The following is a 19,332-nucleotide window of genomic DNA, read 5'->3' as shown; positions in this document are numbered from 1 at the left end:
TGTCCTGTAGTACTTAGTAGACCGCATCAATAGCCTATGGTACTGGACTATTACGTGTACTGCAGTACTTGGTAGGAGAGTACTGATCTCCTTAATAGCTAGGGTTCAAGGGTGTTGTACTCTTATAGATGTCCTGTAGTACTCAGTATCTTGGTAGACCGTTTCAATAGCCAAGGGTGTTGTACTCATAGATGTCTTGCAGTTAGTTCTTGGTAGACTGTATCAACCAAGAGACTGTTCTGGTCACTTACCTGTCTTTTAGTTCTTTGTAGACTGTATCAATAGCCTAGGGTACTGATCTCCTACCTCTCTGGTAAACCGTATCACAAGCCTAGAGTACTGGACTCTTCCTTGTCCTTTTGTACTCAGTAGACCGTATCAATAGCCAAGGGTTCTGTTAACTTACCTGTCTTGTAATAGTCTGTAGACAGTATCAGTAGCCTAGATTCCTGGTCACTTACCTCTCCTGTGTACTCAGTAGACTGTATTAGTAGCATAGGGTTCTGGTCACTTACCTGTCCTGAATTACTCAGTAGACCGCATCAATAGCCTAGAGTACTGATTTCTTACATGTACTGTAGTACTCGGTAGACCATATTTATATCATAGGGTATTGGACTCTTACCTTTGTTGTAGTACTAGGTACACTGTATCAATAGGGTACTGAGCTCCTACCTGTCCTGTAGTACTCGATAGACTGTATCAATAGTGTAGAGTACAAGACTCTTACCTGTCCTGTAGTACTAGGTAGACCATATCAATAGCCTAGAATATAAGAATCTGTCCTGCCTTGTAGTACTCAGAAGATCCTATAAATAGCCTAGGGTACTGTTTTTTTTACTTGTCCTGTATTACTCGGTAGATGGTATCAATAGCCTAGGGAACTGATCTCTTACCTGTCCTGTAGTACTCGGTAGACCATATCAATAGCCTTGGGTATTTGATTTTGACCTGTAATGTAGCACTCAGTAGAACATATCAAAAGCCTTGGGTATTGGATTCTGACCTGTAATGTAGTACTCATTAGACCGTATCAATAACCTAGGGTATTGGATTCTGACCTGCAATGTAGTACTCAGTAGACCATAACAATAGGCTAAGGTTCTGGTCACTAACCTGTCCTGTAGTACTCAGTAGACCATATCAATAGCCTACGGTATTGGACTCTTACCTGTCATGTAGTTCTCAGTAGACTGCATCAATAGCCAAGGGTACTTGACTCTTACTTGTAATGTAATAGTAGTTATACTGTATCAATAGTATTGGACTCTTCCTTGTCCTTTTTGTACTCGGTAGTCCATATCAATAACCTAGGTTTCTTGTCACTTATCTGTCCTGTAATAATTGGTAGACTGTATCAATAGCCTAGGGTATTGGACTCTTACCTTTGTTGTAGTACTAGGTAGACCCTATCAATAACATAGGGTACTGGACCCTAACCTGTCCTGGTAGTACTTGGTTAACTGTATCAATAGCCTAGGGTATTGGACTCTTCCTTGTCCTTGCCTGTCTTGCAGTAGTCGGTAGACAGTATCAGAGAATGTATCAGTATCCAAGGGTTCTGTTCTCTTGCCTGTCCTGTAGTACTGGGTTGAGCGTATCAATAAGGGTATTGGACTCTTAACTTTGTTGTAGTATATGGTATCAATAGCATAGGGTACTGGACTCTTACCTGTCCTGTAGTACTAGGCATACCGTAACAGTAGCCTAGAACATTGGACTCTTACATGTATTGTAAGTACTCAGTAGAATTATGCATAGCTTAGGATAGTTATCTTTTACCTGTCCTATAGTACTCGGTAGACTGTATCAATAGCCTTTGGTATTGGACTCTGACCTGTAATATAGTACTCAATAGACCCTATCAATGGCCTAAGGTACTGGTCACTTACCTGTCTGGTAGTATTCAGTAGACAGTATCAATAGCCTTGGGTACTGGACTCTTACCTGTATTGTAGTACTCAGTAGACCGTATCAATAGCCTAGGGTATTGGACTCATACCTGTCTTGTAGAACTCGGTAGACTGTATCAATAGCCTAGGATATTGATCTCCTACCTGTCCTTTATTACTCGGTTTAAGGAATAAATTGCCTAGGGTACTGGACTCTGTCCTGTAGTACTCGGTAGACCATATCAATAGCCTTGGGTATTGGACTCTTACCTGTCTTGTAGTACTTGGTACACCTTATCAATAGCCTAGGGTATTGGATTCTGACCTGTAATGAAGTACTTGGAAATCCGTATTAATATCATAGCATACTTATCTTTTACCTGTCCTGTAGTACTCAGTAGACTGTTTCAATAGCCTATGGTACAGGACTCTTACTTTTCCTGTTGTAATCGGTAGACCATATCAATAAGCTAGGGTACTGTTTTCCTACCTGTCCTGCAGTACTTGGTAGACCATATCAATAGCCTAGGGTATTGGACTCATACCTGTCTTGTAGTACTTGGTAAACTAGGTTACTGATTTCCTACCTGTCCTTTTGTACTGGTCGACCATATCAATAGCCTAGGGTTCTGGTCACTTACCTGTCCTGTAGTCCTCGGTAGACCGTATCAATAGCCTAGGGTATTGGACTCTTACCTGTAATGTAGTACTCAGTAGACTGTATCAATAGCCTTGGGTTCTGGTCACTTACATCTGTTGTAGCTAGTACTCGGTAGAGCGTATCAATAGCTTGGGTATTGGACTCTTACCTGTCTTGTAGTACTTGGTAAACCGTATAAATAGATTAGGGTACTGGTCACTTTCCTGTCCTGTGTACTCAGTAGACTGTATCAGTAGCCTAGGCTTCTGGTTACTTGCCTGTCCTGTAGTACTGGGTAGACTGTATCAATAACCTAGGGTATTGGACTCTGACCTGTAATATAGTACTCATTAGACCATATCAAAAGCCTAGGTTTCTGGTAATTTACCAGTTCTGTTAATGTACTCAGTAGACCATATCAATAGCCTGGGGTATTGGACTCCGACCTGTAATGTAGTACTAAGTAGACAGTATCAATAGCCTAGGATTTTGGTCACTTACCTGTCTTGTAGTACTTGGTACACCTTATCAATAGCCTAGGGTATTGGACTCTGGCCTGAAATGAAGTACTTAAAAAACCGTATTAATATCATAGGGTACTGATCTCTTACCTGTCCTGTAGTACTCAGTAGACCGAATCAATAGACTATGGTACTGGACACTTACTTGTCCTGTTGTAATCAGTGGACCATATCAATAGCCTAGGGTACTGTTTTCCTACCTGTCCTGCAGTACTTGGTAGACCGTATCAATAGCCTAGGGTATTGTACTCTTACCTGTCTTGTACCTTGTATCAATAGCTAGGTTACTTTTCCTACCTGTCCTTTTGTACTCAGTAGACCATATCAATAGCCTAGGGTACTGGTCACTTACCTGTCCTGTAGTACTCGGTAGACCGTATCAATAGCCTAGGGTACTGGACTCTTACCTGTCCTGTAGTACTCAGTAGACCATATCAATAGCCTAGGGTATTGAACTCTTACTTGTCCTGTAGTACTCTGTAGACCATATCAATACCTTAGGGTACTGGACTCTTACCTGTCCTGTAGTACTCTGTAGACCGAATGAATACCCTAGGGTACTGGACTCTTACCTGTACTGTTGTACTCTGTAGACCATATCAATAGCCTAGGGTTCTGTTCACTTACCTGTCCTGCAGTACTCAGTAGACCGTATCAATAGCCTAGGGTACTGATCTCCTACCTGTCTTGTAGTACAAAATAGACCATATCAATAGCCTAGGGTTCTGCTAATTTACCTGTCATGAAGTACTCAGTAGACCAAATCAATAATCTAGGGTACTGAACTCTTACCTGTCCTGTAGTACTTGGTAGACCGTATCAATAGACTATGATACTGGACTCTTACCTGTCTTGTAATACTTGGTACACCTTATCAATAGCCTAGGGTATTGGACTCTGACCTGTAATGAAGTACTTGGAAATCCGTATAAATATCATAGGGTACTTATCTCTTACCTGTCCTGTAGTACTCAATAGACCATATCAATAGCCTAGGGTATTAGACTCTTACTGTCTTGTGGTACTCGGTAGACCGTATCAATAGCCTAGGGTATTGGACTTTGACCTGTAATATAGTACTCATTAGACCATTTCTAAAGCCTAGGGCTCTGGTAATTTACCAGTTCTGTTAATGTACTCAGTAGATAGTATCGATAGCCTTTGATACTGGACTCTTACCTGTCCTGTAGTACTCAGTAGACCGTATCAATACCCTATGGTATTGGACTGACTTACCTGTCTTGTAGTACTTGGTAAAATGTATCAATAGCCTAGAATACTGATCTCCTACCTGTCCTGTAGTACTCAGTAGACAGTATCAATAGCATATGGTACTGGACTCTTACTTGTCCTGTTGTAATCGGTAGACCATATCAATATCCTAGGGTTCTGGTCACTTATGTGTCCTGTAGTGCATGGTAAACCGTATCAATATCCTAGGGAACTGAACTCCTACTTTTTACCTGTAGTACTCAATAGACCATATCAATAGCCTAGGGTTCTGGTCACTAACCTGTTCTGTAGTACTTGGTAGACCGTATCAATAGCCTAGGTACTGGACTCTTACTTGTCCTGTAGTACTCGGTAGACCTTTTGAATAGCTTAGGGTTTTGGACTCTTACTTGCCTTGTAGTACTCGGTAGACCTTTTGAATAGCTTAGGGTATTGATCTCATGCCTGTCCTGTATTAATCGGTAAAAGGTATAAATAGCCTAGGGTACTGGATTCTTACCTGTCCTGTAGTACTAGGTAGATCGTATGAATAGCATACAGTATTGGACTCTTTCCTGTCTTGTAGTACTTGGTAGACCGTATCAATATCCTAGGGAACTGATCTCCTACCTGTCCTGTAGTACTCAATAGACCATATCAATAGCCTAGGGTATTGGACTCTTACCTGTGTTGTAGTACTTGGTAGACCATATCAATAGCCTAGGGTACTGATCTCCTACCTGTCCTGTAGTACTCAGTAGACCGTATCAATAGCCTATGGTACTGGACACTTACTTGTCCTGTTGTAATCGGTAGACCATATCAATAGCCTAGGATTCTGGTCACTTACCTGTCCTGTAGTACTTGGTAGACCGTATCAATAGCCTAGGGTATTGGACTCTTAGCTGTCTTGTAGTACTTGGAAGACCATATCAATAGCCAAGGGTACTGATCTCCTACCTGTCCTGTAGTATGCAGTAGACCATATCAATAGCCTATGGTATTGGACTCTTAGTTGTCTTGTAGTACTCAGTAGTTTGTATCAATAGCCTAGGGTATTGGACACTTACCTGTCCTGTAATAATACTGGTAGACCATATCAATAGCCTAGGGTTCTTGTCACTTACCTGTCCTGTAGTACTCGGTAGCCCTTATCAATAGCCTAGGGTATTGGACTCTTACCTGTCTTGTAGTAGTTGTCTCTTACTTGTCCTGTTGTACTTGGTAGACCATATCTATAGCCTAGGGTTCTGTTCACTAATATGTCCTGTAGTACTCAGTAGACAGTATCAGTAGCCTAGGGTATTGGACTCTTAACTGACTTGTAGTACTCGGTAGACCATATCAATAGCCTAGGGTTTTGGACTCTCAGATGTCTTGTAGTTTTTGGTAGACCATATCAATAGCCTAGGGTACTGATCTCCTACCAGTCCTGTGGTACTTAGTAGACTATATCAATAGCCTAGGGTATTGGACTCTTACATGTCTTGTAGTACTCTGTAGACTATATCAATAGCATAGGGTACGGGACTCTTACCTGTAATGTTGTACTCAGTAGACTGTATCAATAGCCTAAGGTTCTGTTCACTTACCTGTCCTGTAGTACTTGGTAGACTGTATCAATAGCCTAGGGTTCTTGGCACTAACCTGTCCTGTAGTACTCAGTAGACAGTATCAATAGCCTAGGGTACTGATCTCCTACCTGTAATGTAGTTCTCAGTAGTCCGTATCAATAGCCTAGGGTTTTGGACTATTAGCTGTCTTGTAGTACTTGGTAGACCATATCAATAGCCTAGGGTACTGATCTCCTACCTGTAATGTAGTTCTCAGTACACCGTATCAATAGCCTAAAGTATTGGACTCTTCCATATAATGTAGTACTCAGTAGATTGTATCAATAGCCTTGGGTTCTGTTCACTTACCTGTTTTGTAGTACTCAGTAGATTGTTTCATTAGCCTAGGGTATTTAATTTTTAGTTATCTGGTAATAATTGGTATACCATATCAATAGCCTAGGGTTCTGGTCACTTACCTGTCCTGTAGTACTCGGTAAACTGTATCAATAGCCTAGGGTACTGATCTCCTACCTGTCCTGTAGTACTCGGTAGACCAGATCAATTGCCTAGGGTATTTGACTCTGACCTGTAAATGTAGTACTCAGTAGACGGTATCAATAGCCTAGGGTTCTTGTCACTTACCTGTCCTGTAGTACTAGGTAGACCGTATCAATAACATATGGCATTGGACTCTTACCTGTCTTGTAGTACTCGGTAGACTGTATTAATAACCTAGTGTTCTGGTCACTTACCTGTCTTGTAGTACTCGGTAGATCATATCAATAGCCTAGGGTACTGATCTCCTACCTGTCCTGTATAACATGTTAGACTGTATCAATAGCCTAGGGTAATGAACTATTCCTTGTTCCGTTGTACTCGTTAGTCCATATCAATAGTACTCAATAGACTGTATCAATAACTTAGGGTTTTGGTCACTTACCTGTCATGTAGTAATAGGTAGACCGTATCAATAGCCTAGGGTACTGGACTCTTACGTGTTCTGTAGTACTTGGTAGACAATATCAATAGGATAAGGTTCTGTTCACTTTCCTGTCTTGTAGTAGAAGGTAGACAGTATTAATAGTCTACGGTATTGGTCACTTTCTGTCCAGTGTAATCAGTAGACTGTATTAATACCATAGGGTTCTGGTCACTTACCTGTCCTGTAGTTCTGGGTAGACGGTATCAATAGCCTAGGGTACTGGACTTTTATGTGTTCTGTAGTACTCAGTAGACTTTATCAATAGCCTAGGGTATTGGACTCTTACCTGTATTATTGTACTCGGTAGACCGTATCAATAGCCGAAGGAACTAATCCATTACCTGTCCTATAGTAATCGGTAGACCCTATCAATAGCCAAGGGTATTTGACTCTGACCTGTAATATAGTATTCAGTAGACCATTTCAATGGCCTAGGGTACTCTTCACTTACCTGTCCTGTACTACTCAGTAGACTGTATCAATAGTCTAGGGTTCTGGTCACTTACCTGTCCTGTAGTACTCGGTAAACCGTATCAAAGCCTAGGATACTGGGCTCTTACCTGTCCTGTAGTACTCGGTAGACAGTATCAATAGGCTATGGTATTGGACTCTTACCTGTCTTGTAGAACTTAGTTGACCATATCAATAGCTTATTGTGTTCTGATTTCTTACCTGTCCTGTAAAACTCAGTAGATGGTATCAATAGCTTAGGGTATTTGACTCTTATCTGTCTTGTAGTACTCGGTAGTCTTTATCAATGGCCTAGGGTACTCAACTATTACTTGTCCTGTTTTACTTGTCAGACCATATCAATAGCCTAGGCTTCTGGTCACTTACCTGTCATGTAGTATGCAGTGGACCGTATCAATAGCCTAGGGTACTGATCTCCTACCTGTCCTGTAGTACTTGGTAGACGGTATCAATAGCCTAGGGTTCTGGTCACTTACCTATCTTGTAGTAGTCTGTAGACAGTATCAATAGCCTAGGGTACTGATCTCCTACCTGTAATGTAGTTCTCAGTACAACGTATCAATAGCCTAGTACTCTTCCATATAATGTAGACTGTATCAATAGCCTAGGGTACTTACCTGTTTTGTAGTACTCAGTAGATCTTTCATTACCTGTCCTGTAGTACTCAATAATTGGTATACCATATCAATAGCCTAGGGTTCTGGTCACTTACCTGTCCTGTAGTAAACTGTATCAATAGACTAGGGTACTGGACTCTTACGTGTCCTGTAGTACTCGGTAGACCAGATCAATTGCCTAGGGTATTGGACTCTTACCTGTAAATGTAGTACTCAGTAGACGGTATCAATAGCCTAGAGTTCTTGTCACTTACCTGTCCTGTAGTACTAGGTAGACCGTATCAATAACATATGGTATTGGACTCTTACCTGTCTTGTAGTACTCGGTAGACTATATCAATAGCCTAGGGAACTAATCTCCTACCTGTCCTGTAGTACTCGGTAGATCATATCAATAGCCTAGGGTACTGATCTCCTACCTGTCCTGTATAACATGTTAGACTGTATCAATAGCCTAGGGTAATGAACTATTCCTTGTTCCGTTGTACTCGTTAGTCCATATCAATAGTACTCAATAGACTGTATCAATAACTTAGGGTTTTGGTCACTTACCTGTCATGTAGTAATAGGTAGACCGTATCAATAGCCTAGGGTACTGGACTCTTACGTGTTCTGTAGTACTTGGTAGACAATATCAATAGGATAAGGTTCTGTTCACTTTCCTGTCTTGTAGTAGAAGGTAGACAGTATTAATAGTCTACGGTATTGGTCACTTTCTGTCCAGTGTAATCAGTAGACTGTATCAATACCATAGGGTTCTGGTCACTTACCTGTCCTGTAGTTCTGGGTAGACGGTATCAATAGCCTAGGGTACTGGACTTTTACATGTTCTGTAGTACTCGGTAGACTTTATCAATAGCCTAGGGTATTGGACTCTTACCTGTATTATAGTACTCGGTAGACCGTATCAATAGCCTAAGGAACTAATCCCTTACCTGTCCTATAGTAATCGGTAGACCCTATCAATAGCCAAGGGTATTTGACTCTGACCTGTAATATAGTATTCAGTAGACCATTTCAATGGCCTAGGGTACTCTTCACTTACCTGTCCTGTACTACTCAGTAGACTGTATCAATAGTCTAGGGTTCTGGTCACTTACCTGTCCTGTAGTACTCGGTAAACCGTATCAAAGCCTAGGATACTGGGCTCTTACCTGTCCTGTAGTACTCGGTAGACAGTATCAATAGGCTACGGTATTGGACTCTTGCCTGTCTTGTAGAACTTAGTTGACCATATCAATAGCTTATTGTGTTCTGATTTCTTACCTGTCCTGTAAAACTCAGTAGATGGTATCAATAGCCTAGGGTATTTGACTCTTAACTGTCTTGTAGTACTCGGTAGTCTTTATCAATAGCCTAGGGTACTCAACTATTACTTGTCCTGTTTTACTTGTCAGACCATATCAATAGCCTAGGCTTCTGGTCACTTACCTGTCATGTAGTATGCAGTGGACCGTATCAATAGCCTAGGGTACTGATCTCCTACCTGTCCTGTAGTACTTGGTAGACGGTATCAATAGCCTAGGGTTCTGGTCACTTACCTATCTTGTAGTAGTCTGTAGACAGTATCAATAGCCTAGGGTACTGATCTCCTACCTGTCCTGTAGTACTTGGTAGACTGCATCAATAGCCTAGGGTATTGGACTCTTACCTGTCCTGTAGTATTCAAAAGACTGTATTCAAAGCCTAGGGTTCTGGTCACTTAACTGTCCTGTAGTACTCGGTAGACAGTATCAATAGCCTTGGGTTATGGACTCTAAGCTGTCTTGCAGTACTCAGTAGACCGTATCAATAGCCTAGGGTACTGATCTCATACCTGTCCTGTAGTACTCTCTAGACTGTATCAATAGCCTATTAGGTACTGGACTCTTACTTGTCCTGTTGTACTCGGTAGACCATATTAATATGTCTAGGGTTCTGGTCACTTACCTGTCCTGTAGTACTCGGTAGACCGATCAATAGCCTAGGGTTCCGGTCACTTATATATTTTTTTATACTCGATGGTTCCCATTTGTGCTTAGTAACACAAATAAGATGATCAATTCTTGCATTTACCTGTAAAAGTTTATATACATGTGTATTTATATAGGAAGCGAAAAAGTGTGAACATAAAAACAGGACATAAAAATTTCTTCTTCAATCATAATAATCATCAAAGAGAGTTAAAAATGTTGAATATAGTCTGTTCCTCATTCATTTGACCCTGTCAATTCAGGTAGAATGAATGCATTCTCTTTCTCTTGGTCAACTCTTTTGTGTACAAAACAATGTAAGGAACCCTTTTGTTTACATAACAATACTAGTTCTGAAGCAGCCTATATGTCGTTCCTATAAATGATAACTCATAAATCGGCACTTACTTGTTCATTTTTCACACCTGAGTTACCTGTCCTTAAAACATAATATCAGAAAAGTCAAATAAGATGATTAATCATTTTAATAATTAAAAGTATGCATAAGTTATCATTTTTGATAATTTCATATACCCATAAATTAATCAATACTATGTTTTGAACCAGATGTGCAACATGAAAAATTAGTTGAAAGGCCTATATATTTCACATCTTTGCACTTCCCAGCATTCATATACTTATTCTTAATTTATTATGCCCCCCTTGGAAGAAGGGAGGGCAAATTGCTTTGCTGCTGTCTGTCTGTCTGTCCACTTTGTTTGTGTTCTTTTTCTTTGCAACCATTGCATATACTGAAATAAAATTTGGTATACAGATGTATCACATAACAAGAAATCTGTGAGCCAATGCTCACTAGTAATACCCCCGCTCTGATATAAATAAGCACTATCATGTTAATATACACAAGTTCAATTACAGGCAGATGCACAGAAAAATATGAAGTTGACATCAGATTCATATCAAAATTAATCCCACCATATGGCATGCCTCAACAAAGAGTGTGATAAAATTTCAAGCATCTGCATTGAATAGCTAATGAGAAAACTGAAACAAAAATCTGTGAGGCAATGCTCACTAGTAATACCCCCCGCTCTGATGTAAATTATAGCACTATCATGTTAATACACACAAGTTCAATAACAGGCAGATGCACAAAAAAAATATGAAGTTGACATCAGATTCATATCAAAATTAATCCCACCATATGACATGCCTAAACAAAGAGTGTAATAAAATTTGAAGTATCTGCTATGAATAGGTAATGAAAAAAATGCAAAGAAAATTTGTTATTTATGAAACAGACAGACGCACAGATAAACATGAAGTTGAAATCCAATTTAAAAAAAAAATGCATCCCAACATATGGCATGCCTTAGAGAAGATTGGTGTTAAAATTTCAAGCATCTACAATGAGTAGTTGCAGAGAAAACTGCGAATAATATTTGTTATGTATGAAACAGACAGACGCACCGACAAACAGGAAGTTGACATCGGATTTGTGCGAAAATGTATCCCAATATATGGCATGTCTCAGAGAATATTGTGTGAAAATTTCAAGCATCTACAATGAGTAGTTGCTGAGTAAACTGTGACGAAAATTTGTAATGTATGAAACGGACAGACACACAGACAAACAGGAAGTTGACATTGGATTTAAGCCAAAATGTATCCCACCATATGGCATGTCTCAGAGAATATTGTGTTAGAATTTCAAGCATCTACGATGAGTAGTTGTTGAGAAAGCTGTGACGAAAATTTGTGATGTATGAAACAGACACACGCACAGACAAACAGGAAGTTGACATCGGATTTAAGCCAAAATGTATCCCACGATATGGCATACCACAGAGAATATTGTGTTAAAATTTCAAGCATCTAGGATGAGTAGTTGCTGAGAAAACTGTGACGAAAATTTGTTTCGGACGGACACACAGACAGACAGACGGACAGCTAGACAGACAGACAGACGAATGGATAGACACACAAGGGTAAAACAGTATACCCCCCTCTCCTTCGGAGCGGGGGTATAAATATCTAGGTCAAGTTCTGTTTAAGGTACAATCGCACCTTTATTTACAGTTATGCCCATTGGACTTTAAAAAATTTCAATGATTTCAGTTTCTGTTCATTTTCCTTGCAACCGTTTAACATACTGAAATGAAATTAAGCTTAAAGATGTATCACATAAATATTTGGGTCAAGTTCTGTTTTGGGTACAATTGCGCCATTTTGACAAAGTTATGCCCCTTGGACTTACAGAAATTTCCAATTATTTGCAGTTTCCATTCATTTTCTTCACAAACATGTTTCATTTTATTAAAACGCATGTTTTCAATAAAAACGAAGCACAAATAGTTATATTTTTATCAGATACAAAAATGACACGCACTCATACCCGGAGCACTTAAACAAAAATTTTTGACGTTACCCGAGTACATGTACTCTGTAACTATTCTCAACATAGTCACCGTTAAACTCCCTGTCACTATATTTCTTATGTCCCTTTAACCAGTCAAAAAAAAATGTGCACAAAATGTTCAGTTTGCATACATAAAATAACATTTAACAATGCCTTTCTCATATTCTGCAATCACCTAGAATACGTTTGCATAAAAACTATTATATTTACGGAAATCCAGCAAAGTCACGTTATGAAATTTATTTTTTACAGCACTGTAATATCAAGATGGTGGTTTTCCTTCATGCGTCATCCTGTAAACTGTTCCTTCTGTCTGAAAATATTATATGCCACTGAAATGCTTATGAACACCTTCTTTAACTATATTTTCCCGATTGTTTACAATTTTTTGTCTCTGTGGGTGTCTACACAGAATTTTATCCATGCCTGCTGCTCCACCTAGTCAGAAAACGTCAATTTTTTACCATCACAGTTCTCCATGTCTGTTCTTTTGAACAATGCTGAATTAAGTTCATCCAAAGAAGTTTGGTTGAAATTGTCTATGATGGTTCTTGACTATATAAAGTAGAAGGGCACCAGATACTTTTATCAGAAAGCTCATTGGCTGTGGGTCCCCCAATTTGCGAGATATATTAAACTGACACCTTTGGAGGGGAAGAGGGTCACTGAAGTTCTTTAAAATGAAAATTTATTTTTCTAAAATTTAAGATGTTAGCTAGCATATTCAGCATCTTGAATAGATAAGGAAAATTCCATATTTTAACACAATAGAATGATCTATTTCTAAGTAATGTTTAAATCAATGTATATTTACCGAGTATTTATTTGAGTTGTCAGATTTAAAAAAAAAGTAGTTTTTTTTAACAGCTGCCTGGAATTTTTTTTTCATTCTTGCAATTCAAATAAGTTACACATAAACATTTAATTACAGTAATTCAATTTGGAATTTGAAACCAAAATATTGATAAGTATAAAACCCATCCATTTGCTAGAATTGCTTCTAGACAACCGGGTTTAGACACAAAGTATAATTGATTGAAAGAATTTATACAGTGACTATCAACAGTGTGTTCAATTTTCAAATGCATTAAAACAAAATCGTGCTTTTGCATAAAACAAGAATGGTGTTGGCTTAAAGCAAATGAACAAAAAAGATTTTAAAAACATCAAGTCTTCCTGATGACAAAATATTAGTCAAAATAGATCTTTCCTCGAAGTTGTAGTTAAATTGAAGTTCAAATTTTTTTAGAATTAGTTTATTTTCCTAAAATTGCCAGGTAACAGAATTTCCCAGTAGGTGTTTCTAATTTCCAGGCCTCATAGAAGAAATAATGTTGAATATCCCTTTCCTATGTAACATTTTATTGATAATATTGTAATCTAGATATGAACACAATTTTATTCAATAGAAATATACTGTATAAGGTGTCAGTTCAAGTATCCATTAATTGTATTATCTGCTCAAAGGCAGGGGTATCCTCCGGAGCCACCGGAGTCATTGTGGCCCACTTAACAAGTCTCCATGTAATGCTCCTATCCTCTAATTCATTACATGATCGAGCCCCCAATTAGTGAGTATATGTGTACTGTATATATAAAATGAAAAAAATAAAAATTCAGTCTTTAATTCTCATCTTTTGAATAGTAAAATGATTGAGAATTCTCATTAATTAAATTTATTTTATACTAACAGTAAAACTCGTTTAGTATGAACACGGATATATTAGCAAACTCATGGATATAGCAAAGTTTTTTCTTGGTCCCTGGCAAACAAAATTCTCAACAAATCTTTGTAAAATTTTATGGTTATAACACAGGGGTGGTACTGAAATCAGTCATTTTTGAAAATGATGGATAATGGTCATTTCTTCTAAGTATATAATGTACACAATTTTCTGATTTTTGTAAATATGACGTCTTTTCATCATATTTCCATTCTCAAGTCAATTTTCCCATCCCATTTACTCCAGTAATTAGATATAGTACACTATCCTGCCATAGACCCTTGTGTAGAGAATCATCTTGACAAGTAATTGAAACCAAAATAATTTAGTGCGCCCCGTAAAACTAATTAGATAATTAAGTGCGCCCAGACCTAACAATTTGATAAAAAATGATGAAAAACAGTCATTTTTAAAATCAGAGATAACTCTATTTCTAAAATAAATTTCAAAATAGAAATGACTGTTTTTCATCATTTTACTAAAAAAAAGATGAATTTCCATCATTATTAAAAATCAATTTAATGACTGAAAATCATCATTTTTAAAAATGATGGATTTCAATCACACCCCTGACTGGTATAACGAACTCTGATATAACAAATTTACGGATATAGCGAACTGATTTTGAGTCCTGTTGAGGTTAAAATATAATCATGGTAATGGTTGCATGTTTAAAAAATTATAAACATTGTCTACGACTTTTTGGGACAACTCTCGTATATATGGAACTTCAATTGTGTAAGGCCTTTAATGAGCAGATGTGAATCATTTAAATTACTATGAGCCAATTTTAAAAAATTGATCAAGTGTAAAATATGACGCCTCCATTTAAGAAATAAACGTTATTCAGTGAACGTGGCATTATGAATAGCAATAGCTCTGCTGGCATATATAATCGTTTTTATTACATGTACTTATATTTGCATTCTTTGATGTTGTTAAGAAAATCAGAGGAAATCGTGGCTTACATAAGGCCTAAAAAAATATTTGTTTGTTTCCTGCAACCTGATAAACCCATTCAAATTATCCCCGGGTGGATTTTCTTTTTCTGACAAATGGCAAAACTTTGTTTGATTACGTAATCAGCTGATTCCATTAATTAAATTTTAAAAAATAGCTTGTAGCTTAATTTGAGACATAAAATATGTCAACCTAGTTTACATTTACCTTAAAAAATAAAGAATAATCATTATTCTAACAACAGTTTCCCCGTACAACTTTCTGAAGTTTGTTTTCTGCGCTTGGCAGCCCTGTTGGATGCTATGTTGGGTGTCCACTGTATATATAACACCTGGTATTTATTTTCATTCCGAGGATGTTTCACCATTCATAAGCAAAAAAAATTTCTGACCTACTGACCCTTGATTTTTTGGGAATGTTACAGGAAACAAACTTTTTTTTATAAGCCTTGGTTGCGGCTTGTTGTTTTCAGTAAATAAAAAGTAACAGCTGTAAAATCAGTATACCTGATTTATAGTGTACTTTTTTTTCTCTAATAAATCACAAACAATTCTTTAAGTTTTTGCCTTTTAAATACAGTTATCTGGATACATTTAGCTGCCCCTACGTCACATTCTCTAATTTTTTTTTTGATGCAGTTGTGACGTCACCAATCAACGCTTATTGAACCCTATGACAATAAAGTGCCACGCCACAGCATGATACGCCTGTCAAAATATTACACAATTATCTTTAACAGTTTAGAGTGCAAGAAAATCATGTCAACCTTGATTCTAAGATTTCCATGATTTTTTAATTTTTTAAAAAAATATTTCTTTATCCATCCCCTGCGCTGTAGGCTTAATTATAACAAATATTACAAAACTGAGAGACTTCTATACTGTTTGTGTAAGACTTTGTCAAATGCCGGCATCATAATAAACAATATCAAACTAGAAAACTGACCAGTCAGCAAGGGCCCCGCCATGGGGTAGAATTAAAAGGGTGCATCTTACAAAATGATTAAAAAATTCACGAAGCATAAGCAACAGCAACTGTATTCTTAAAATTTCAAGATAATTCCTGAATATTCAAAACCCTGAAAATAATATCCTTTTATTATTATTAGGCAGTAAAGAACAACTTGACATAGAATGTATATTCAAACAATTATGAAACTTAAGTTAATATATAGAATGCCAACCTTCAATGAATGCAAATATCATGAAGGCTTGACCTTAACTTCAAGCAAACAGCAATTGCAGACAAAGGTTTTCATTAATCTTAAAGATAAAGAAAAGCCTTCTAAATTTTCTGCAGCAGGCTAGATAATTAATCCCAAAGGATTAATTGTACCTCTCTCATAATTTTCTTCTAAAGTTACAATAAGAACTTTTTCAGTATTAATGATAGAATCGGTTTTTTTTATACACAACCTTAAAAATTGATTAACATTAAGTGAAAAAAGTAAATCAAAAAATCTTCTTTAATATATTTCGATCTTGTTTTCAGAATTTAATGAAATCATAACAATTAAACAAAAATAAATTATAAAAATTTATATTTAAATCCACATTTTAGAGTGTTCATAGCATTCCAAATTGACTCAACTTCAACACAAACTTCATTTGCAGTCGGCTGCATTTCATTTCCGGAATTTTTTGTAATTATCAACTTTTCATTTCCGACATTTTATAGTTTTCATTTCCGACATTTATCTGTTTTCATTTCCGACATTTTTTTCAAATACATATGTATAGTCTAGCTACCTTTAGTAACAGATTTGAAGACGTTACTTATGAAAAATATAAAGGATTAAATCATAAATAAATTATTGAAATCCAATTTCTGAGTTTTGTAAATGTTTGGTGCTGTCACTGACATTTAATTTAGTGCACGTGCACACTAAATGTGGTTAAAAGGTTTTATGCTTATTGAACTATTTTTTCCTAGGACAAGTGTTAAATGTATGCATAAGCTTTTTTTAAATCATTATTTTGGTAGACAAACTTTTAAATTCCAATTTCATTTATGTAGAAAACATTGAATTGCCGCACAGATAAATTCCGGAAATGAAAAAAAATATGTCGGAAATGAAAACAAAAAATGTCGGAAGTGAAATAAAAAAAAATGTCGGAAATGCTATGCATATTTCCGGAAATGAAATGCAGCGGATACCTTTGCAGACAGAGGTGGTAATTCATCTCAATGTGACAGATAAAGATAATGCTCTGGATTTTCTTCAGGAGGAAAGCTAATTAATCCCAAGGGACTCATAGCCAGCATTCAGTTTACAATGGGAACATCTTCAGCAGTTTTCCCTCTTTGCCAATGCATTCTTATATGAAGTTAAGGAATCTACCCCACCTCCCCAGCTCCAAACCAGGGGACAAGGAGAATCAAACTTAACATCAAAATATGTATATCTGCTTACTGGACTACCATACCAAATTTTTACCTGATTGGGCAACCATAAAAAAGTTGCCCATTCATTCTTATGCATAGTTAAGGAATCTACCCCACCAACCCAGCTCCAAACCAGAAGACATAGAGAACCAAACTTAGCATCAAAATATGTATTTCTGCCTACTGAACTACCATACCAAATTTGAACTTGATTGGGCAACCACCAAAAAAGCTATTAGAAAAAAATAGAAAATTTGTGGACGGAAGAGTGACAGACGGACAGACAGAGTGATTACTATAGGGCACCCACAAATCCCTGTGGGACCCTAATTAGTCTTAACAACTTACGGTAATCTATGCCAAATTAATTTTGAAAAGAAGGGCTAGCCATCAAATGACATACCGGTATGCTATAAACTGACCAGCAATTTTTCTGTCTAATCCCCAAAGGATACAGATATTAGGCAGCACTTGATCAGATAGCCTTCCTATATTAAACTCATTAATTAATCTTTAACTGGATGCTTGTCTATTCATTACTCCCTAAATATTAATGGATCTGCACTTTTTATCCTAAAACACTTTAAAACATATAAAATACTCCATGATTTCTTTTTAGATTTAATGCAAGACAGGTTTGATATTTAATTCATATGGACAAGTAGAAATGCTGATTAAACCCCACCCCATAAAATTAGTTTTTAATTAATTAATATTATATAATATCAGATTATTAGTATATTATGCAATATCAAATAAGTTTTAATTACTTTTCATCAAATTCATTTTAAAACTTAAGCTAGGAACAAGAGCTATTTTTTTTATCTATTTTAGCTAGGCTGGCTGTCCATTTGCTCAATATCCAAGGGAAATAGATAACACCAATGATCTACTATTTAACCTCCTCACACTAAACTCATTAATTTCTCTCTTGATAAAAAAAAACCACCCTTGAAAATTGACATAAAATACTAATTTGACATGCAACTTTCTGCTATCAAAATTCTTCTTGACCAGTGCTTGATACTGTAAACGTCCTTATATTGACGAGTTGAAAAATTGACAATTTTTTGTTTACGAAAATTGACGAGTGTTAATCTTGACGAAATATTTAATCTAGAGTTTAAAATCTTTGAATTCACAGTGATACAAAGGCAGTGTTGGAATCACTAAAATATAATTTTTGCACAAACTATTTTTGTGTGTAAGATTTGATTAAATAAATTGCCCTCTTGTTATTTGATTTCATTATAAGCGGTCAAATGCCTGAGGTAACAAACAAGGTCAAGCACGGTGTGATGATTATATACGCTAAATTACGCTTGCAGTATTTGATACACTAATTTAGATTCAATGGTTTTTAAAAATGTGATTTTATATCACTATGTTTTCTTAACTAATTACAAAATAAATTAACAGTGACTTTGATGTCATTGCCAAACGAAAAAGATGTTAAAAGTTTAGGGGTAAATTGTACAATGGTCAATGTCTGTTGTGTCTCTTTGAATATGATAAGAAGTTTGACAAGTGCAAATTTTGACGAGAAAAGAAGAATCTTCAATATAGTAAAAATTAGCACATCATCAAAATTTCCACGTTTACAGTAATTATGCACATGGGACAAACTGAATTCCTCTCTTAATATTGAAATTTGTTTAAGATTGAAGTAAAGTATATGATGAAAAAAAAATGTTTTTACTTGATTTAATACTTTTTAATAAGGATACAAATCTATTTTTTACATTTTTAGGATAATGAAATTTAAAATTTAAAAAACTTTTATTTAAATTTCACTAATTTAAAAATTAAAGGTAACATATTGACCTTGAAATAGGTCGTGACACACCTTCTACCTAAGATGTATACTTTTGCCAAGTTTGATAGATCTAGGTCTAATAGTTTTCTCGTTATGAGTGGGACAGGATTTTAGTTATGAGCCAGACAGGATTTTTCCAAATTTGGCCATAGCATCTTTATTAAAGTTCAGAGCAAACTACTACCAAAGAAGTATCGGTTGACAAAGTTTGATAATCCTTATAA

At 36.6% G+C, this 19,332-nt stretch overlaps 2 long non-coding RNA genes across 3 annotated transcripts in view; both read right to left on the bottom strand.

The window, feature by feature from the left end:
- Positions 1–7,971: 7,971 nt before the first annotated feature.
- LOC134230517 (uncharacterized) overlaps positions 7,972–19,332 on the bottom strand; it is a 56,105-nt gene continuing 44,744 nt past the window's right edge. The window contains exons 4-5 of one of the 2 annotated variants that reach the window (XR_009984366.1): positions 8,256–10,595; positions 7,972–7,986 (exon numbers count right to left, since the gene is read on the bottom strand). This is a non-coding gene — a long non-coding RNA (uncharacterized LOC134230517). Of the gene's footprint in view, positions 7,987–8,167; positions 10,596–19,332 lie in introns of those variants that run through there. The other variant, XR_009984367.1, reaches the window with a different exon arrangement.
- Positions 12,835–18,103, bottom strand: LOC134230518 (uncharacterized). Its single transcript, XR_009984368.1, has 2 exons — positions 17,637–18,103; positions 12,835–15,839 (listed from the first exon to the last, which is right to left on the bottom strand). It is a non-coding gene; the product is annotated as an uncharacterized LOC134230518 (long non-coding RNA).

The sequence above is a fragment of the Saccostrea cucullata genome, unplaced genomic scaffold, assembly GCF_032062105.1.
Source record: "Saccostrea cucullata isolate Sc308-1 unplaced genomic scaffold, CSIRO_AGI_Scuc_v1 ctg1655, whole genome shotgun sequence".
NCBI lineage: Eukaryota > Metazoa > Mollusca > Bivalvia > Ostreida > Ostreidae > Saccostrea > Saccostrea cuccullata.
This window is presented reverse-complemented; position numbering and strand designations above follow the sequence as displayed.